Raw genomic sequence first — 6,182 nt, forward strand, 5'->3', positions numbered from 1 at the left:
AGATCTGAGGATCACAGTTCAAAGCCAGCCCGGGCAGGAAAGTCCATGAGACTCTGATCTCCAGTAAACCACCAGTAAATCGGAAGTGGCGCTGTGGCTCAAGTGGTAGAACACTCGCCTTGAGCTGAAGAGCTGAGGGACGGCACCCAGGCCCAGACTTCAAGACCCACAACCAACAACAACAAAAAAGTAATGATGATGATAATCTTATCTCTATTTTATAGGAAAGGAAGCTTAGGCAAGATAAGAACAACTTAGAGGAGGGAAAGCAGGGTGGGCTTCAAGTTCTAGCCTTGAAACTCCTGGTTGATGTGCCTTGGCAGGGCCCCCGGCTTGTGTACGGTCTGGCAGCGGGATGGCCTATGGGCCCTGGCTTGTGCAGGGTCCGGCTGTGGGATGGCCTATGGGCCCTGGCTTGTGCAGGGTCCGGCTGTGGGATGGCCTATGGGCCCTGGCTTGTGCAGGGTCCGGCTGTGGGATGGCCTATGGGCCCTGAGTTGTGCAGGGTCCGGCTGTGGGATGGCCTATGGGCCCTGAGTTGTGCAGGGTCCGGCTGTGGGATGGCCTATGGGCCCTGGCTTGTGCAGGGTCCGGCTGTGGGATGGCCTATGGGTCCCGGCTTGTGCAGGGTCCGGCTGTGGGATGGCCTATGGGCCCTGGCTTGTGCAGGGTCTGGCTGTGGGATGGCCTATGGGCCCTGGCTTGTGCAGGGTCCGGCTGTGGGATGGCCTATGGGCCCCGGCTTGTGCATGGCCCGGCTGCGGGACGGCCGGGGTGCGTCTTTGTTACTGACCTGTCCCTGAGGTTCCACCCAGCACGGCCCTGCCCAGTCAGCCCAAAGCACTGCTCTATTCCGGCTTCCATTCTCTAGTTACCTTTGAGCCAGCCAAGGAGAAATGAATGCGTGAAGGCTCATGTCACCCATCGAGGGGCATTCACGAGCCCCACACTGTGTGTAATTGGCACAGCACTGCAGTTTGGTGAATTCCTCCACACAGTACTAGAGCAAGAGAGACCCAGGGACGGCACCAGACCCTGGGCTCAAGACGCAGGACTGCCAAACAAAGAGCGTCTAAGGAGAGTGAAGCATATTACTAAGTCAATACGTTTGGTAATGGGAAGAGGCAGAACACGTTCGAACCCCGAAACACCTACCACTTAGTCGATGGCCTGGCAGGAGAAAGCGGCCGGCACAGGGCAGGTGTGATCACCCCAGACCAGGGCGCCCCGGCCGTCGGCGCAGGAAAGCCTGCTGTCCGGATGCGTGGGGAGATGCGTGCGGGGAGGTGCGCGCGGGGAGAGGCCCGCGTCCCAGGCTGCTCGGCCTCCACCCAGCTGAGGAAAGCAGTGGCTCATCTTTTACTCCGGCCCCTCACGTGTGTTAGACTCTCCTGCCCTTAATGAAAGGCGGGGAGCTGAATGTTTAATGTCCTTATTTTAAAAATTCAAAACTTGCCTCACGCGGAGACTTCTGCAGAAACCCAGAGGCGCTCAGCGCCTGGCGCAGGCTGAGAAAGCCGTTTGCCGCCCGTCCTGTCTTTAGAGGGTAGCCTTGGCGCGAGTCACCACAGGGGACTGGATGTCCAGTGCAAATCGATCAGCACAGGGGACCGGATGTCCAGCATGGGTCACCACAGGGGACCGGATGTCCAGCCTTGGCCGCGGCTTCTCCCCACCGCACACCGTGGCCCCTGGTGCCCAGCAAGGCTTTCTGGGGTTGCGGTGCTGGAAGGCAGCATCTGCCCACCACAGAGTGTGCTTCCGGGGCTTCTGGAAAGCTCCACTGTCAGAGCATGATGGTCAGGTTTCAGCGGGCCTGGACACGGCCAGCCCTCACCTGCGGGGTCCCCAGAGGCCGCCCCTCGGGCCCAGCCCACCTCACCCTCCGCCTCGGCCTTCAGCCAGCGCCCACGCCGTGGCCCGCACAGCGCCTTCTGAGGGGGGCAGGCGGGGCTGCACCCTCACACCTGAGGGTGCTTTTCAGATCTCAGTTTCCGTGGCTTGCATGCCCGCAGGACGCTGACCCCCTCAGCCCTGAGAGCCCGCAGGACGCCATTCCCCTCAGCCCCGAGAGCCTGCAGGATGCCGACCCCCTCAGCCCTGAGAGCCCGCAGGACGCCGACCCCCTCAGCCCCGAGAGCCCGCAGGACGCCATTCCCTGCACCCCTCAGCCCTGAGAGCCCACAGGACGCCGTTCCCCTCAGCCCTGAGAGCCCGCAGGACGCCATTCCCTGCACCCCTCAGCCCTGAGAGCCCACAGGACGCCGTTCCCCTCAGCCCTGAGAGCCCGCAGGACGCTGATCCCTGCACCCCTCAGCCCTGAGAGCCCGCAGGACGCTGATCCCTGCACCCCTCAGCCCTGAGAGCCCACAGGACGCCGTTCCCCTCAGCCCTGAGAGCCCGCAGGACGCTGATCCCTGCACCCCTCAGCCCTGAGAGCCCACAGGACGCCGTTCCCCTCAGCCCTGAGAGCCCGCAGGACGCTGATCCCTGCACCCCTCAGCATTGGAGCCCTGAGTGCCCGCAGGTGTTCACCACGTGCCTCACTGAGATCTTCATTCAGAATTCTTGGTGACTTGAGAGAAGGGAAGCGCCCGGCTGCGGGTGGTGGTGTGACGCCTTAGTGACCGGAGGACGGGCGTGGGAGGGAGCACCACCGCAGCGCCCACCACCACAGCACCCAGCACCGCAGCGCCCACCACCGCAGTGCCCACCACCGCGGCACCCACCACCGCAGCGCCCACCACCGCGGCGCCCACCACCGCGGCGCCCACCACCGCAGCCCCCACCACCGCAGCGCCCACCACCGCAGTGCCCACCACCGCGGCGCCCACCACCGCGGCGCCCACCACCGCGGCGCCCACCACCGCAGCGCCCACCACCACGGCACCCAGCACCGCGGCACCCAGCACCGCGGCACCCACCACCGCAGCACCCAGCACCACAGCACCCAGCACCGCAGCGCCCACCACCGCAGCCCCCACCACCGCAGCGCCCACCACCGCAGCCCCCACCACCGCAGCGCCCACCACCGCAGCCCCCACCACCGCAGCGCCCACCACCGCAGCGCCCACCACCGCAGCGCCCACCACCGCAGCGCCCACCACCGCAGCCCCCACCACCGCAGCGCCCACCACCGCAGCGCCCACCACCGCAGCCCCCACCACCGCAGCCCCCACCACCGCAGCGCCCACCACCGCAGCCCCCACCACCGCAGCACCCAGCACCGCAGCGCCCATCATCCAGCTCTGTCCTGCTTCCAAGGTGGCTGTCCCGCCGCTGCTCAGCTGACTTGGCTGCACTGGCATTTCCCCCCAGGCCCATTTGAGAACAAGCAGAGAAAAAGGAAGGAAAAAACCATCAAGACTCAGACGGTCGGGTGGCTGCTGCTCACCACCCCAGATCCCCGACGTCGCAACAGAGGCGTGTGGACGCGGCCGGGGCTGCTCTCAGACCTGCAGCTGGGTTGAGCATTTCTTAATTTCTTATTTACGGAAACAGTGGCCAGGCCACATCGCGGGTCCCAATCACCTCTCCCTAACTGGACGCGGAGGGGTGGCGCGGGTCTTCCTCGCTGGGGGTGTTCAAGCAATTAGCTCTACAAATATTAGCTGCAGTCAAGGTTTAGCACATGTGGTAATTTCCCCTCTAATAAATCCGGTCTCACGGCTCTCATGCCCCAGCCCTGAAGTCAGCTCAGAGAAGCACAATTCAGATCTTCAATTCTCCCCTTCACGACCGGAGCCTGCTAGCTTTTACAGGATGTGCATTGCTGGGGCCTGGCCGGGCTGATTAGTCCAATGATGAAGTCTTAGATGATCTAATGAGAAGCTCTGTGTCTTGTCTGATTTTCCTTCAGTGGATCATTATACGCCCAAGGCCTCTATCAGAGAGATCCAACAGGGTTTATCAAGCCCTGTAAGACAAGAGGCCTTTGTGAACCTGTCCCATTTTTTCTCATCTTTAAAGCAGAATCTGGCAAATCTGATGGATGTTTCTTGACTAATTCAAGTTGCTGATGATCCTCGAGTAGCATTGCAATTCTCTAATGACAGTGGGGGGGCACTCCACGGAAAGAATTGATTGATTTATTAGAGGGGAAATTACCACATGTGCTAAACCTTGATTGCAGCTAATATTTGTAGAGCTAATTGCTTGAACTAGAAGACTAAAAGGATTTGAAGGAGGGAAGAAAAGAAAACACAGTTCTCCTCGAACACGATGAACCCACAGTGGATTGGGGCTGGAGCGGGGAGGGCCGAGGAAGCGAGGGCTGGGTCTGGCAGGAGGCAAGGAGCGTGGAGACGGCGTCTCCTGACCTTCCAGACAGCGTGGTGTGGGCCTCCGGATCCTCCTAGGAATCCTGTTGGGGCCTCACACCTGGGTGGTGGCTCAAACCGAAACAGAATGTCTGAGCCGTGGCAGGAGCACCGGAGTGGTTACTCCACCGAAACTCCCGCAAGGTCTATCCCTCATGGATAGACCTTGGGGTAGATAGGCTAGAATAGGCAGTAATGTAAAAAAGAATCATTGCCATGATCATAGATGTGTTTTCTCTATGTTAGTTTGTGATATCTAAAATACGGACAATTTCCCAAATAAGAATGCTGGTGTTAACACAATTCTAGTACACGGGGCAGTTTCCTATGTCTAGATCTATTCTGGGGCCTCATGCACACCAAAAGGGGCCGTTACTGGATTTCCCACTCCTTCTCTGCTATGTCCCAGGAAATGCACTTCTCAATCTGGAGTTGGGTGGCCTGGTGTCCAGAAATGGGCCGTGGCGAAGGGCAGGTGTCACGGTCCAAGGAGGTGGGTCCCCAGCTCATCACACCTGCAGACGGAGACCGGTGGGCAAATCCACGCACACGTCTCTCGCAATAAATTGCATAGAAACAGACGATTATCCTCTCAAAAATCTTAGCTTTGTTAGAGTCTGAACTAAGTACAGAGATGGTGAAAGCGGCGGATGGCCGGAAAGACAAACGGACACGGGTTCAACCCCAGCCTGCAGTGTGTCGTGGGTATCGGGGTCTGCCGGGGTCCGCCGGCCCCTGAGGAATTTCCTCAGTGCCCACAAACTCAGCGGCAGCCAGGGCTGGGGCTGGGCCTCTGGACCACATAGATTATGTCTCCTAAAGATTGTAGAAACGGGAGTGAAAACCTGGAAAGAGCTATAGGAAGAGAGGTTGCTGCCTCCTCCCGTGCCGGCCTACTTGCCCCGAGTCAGCTGAGTTTTCTTGGCCCGGCACACAACGCTGACCCCAGCTGAAGGCCCCCCAGAGGGCCCGTTGGTGCGGGCAGCCAGCTGCCCCATGGCCGGCCTCTGTGCCCGGCAGCCAACTGCCCCGTGGCTGGCCTCTGTGCCCGGCGGCCTCTGTGCCCGGCGGCCTCTGTGCCCGGCAGCCGGCTGCCCTGTAGCTGGCCTCTGTGCCCAGCGGCCTCTGCGCCCGGCGGTCGGCTGCCCTGGGGCTGGCCTCTGTGCCCGGTGGCCGACTGCCCCGCCCGCGGCCGGCCTCTGTGCCCAGTGGCCTCTGTGCCCGGCGGCCGGCTGCCCCGCGGCGGCGGCCTCTGTTCCTGGCACTGCCCGGAGCGTGGGAGCTTCCCGCCAGCTGGCCTGCCCCGCGTCTCCCTCCTCCAGGGATAGCGGCTGCTCATTCCTGATCACCGTTCATCCTAGTCTTAAACTGACAATAAAGACCCCATTGATCTGCTCATCATGAAGCACGCCGAGTGTCGCAGACAACCGTGTAACAGTCATGCCGACACGTTAGAGATGTTCTGAGAAAACCACTGGACCAAGAACTGATACTTGCCACGTATTTTTATACCACGTCGAAAGCATAAAACATAAGCCTAAAACTGTAGCCCGTTCTTGCCCACAGTCCTCGCATGTTTATTATGTTATGTATCTTCTGACCCGGCTTTTCCTGCAGTGCAACTTGTGTACAAGGTAGGGTTTTATTTCACTGTACCTTGGTAGTGGCTCCCGACCAGTGAGTTCTCTGTGGAATACGCACTCTGTATCGTGTCCAGTGGGGAGCAAGGTGGGCAGCCCCCCGTCCTGACGCTGAACCCCTGCCTCAGAAACAGCCAGTGCAGAGACAGCGGGAGGCAGTCAGTCGCCGAGCACCTGCTGGGAAAAGCGCAAGGCCCTGGTGTTCCAACCTCAGAACTGCCCA

This window comes from Dipodomys spectabilis, unplaced genomic scaffold (assembly GCF_019054845.1).
Source record: "Dipodomys spectabilis isolate Male_0828 unplaced genomic scaffold, ASM1905484v1 ptg000340l, whole genome shotgun sequence".
Taxonomy (NCBI): Eukaryota; Metazoa; Chordata; class Mammalia; order Rodentia; family Heteromyidae; genus Dipodomys; species Dipodomys spectabilis.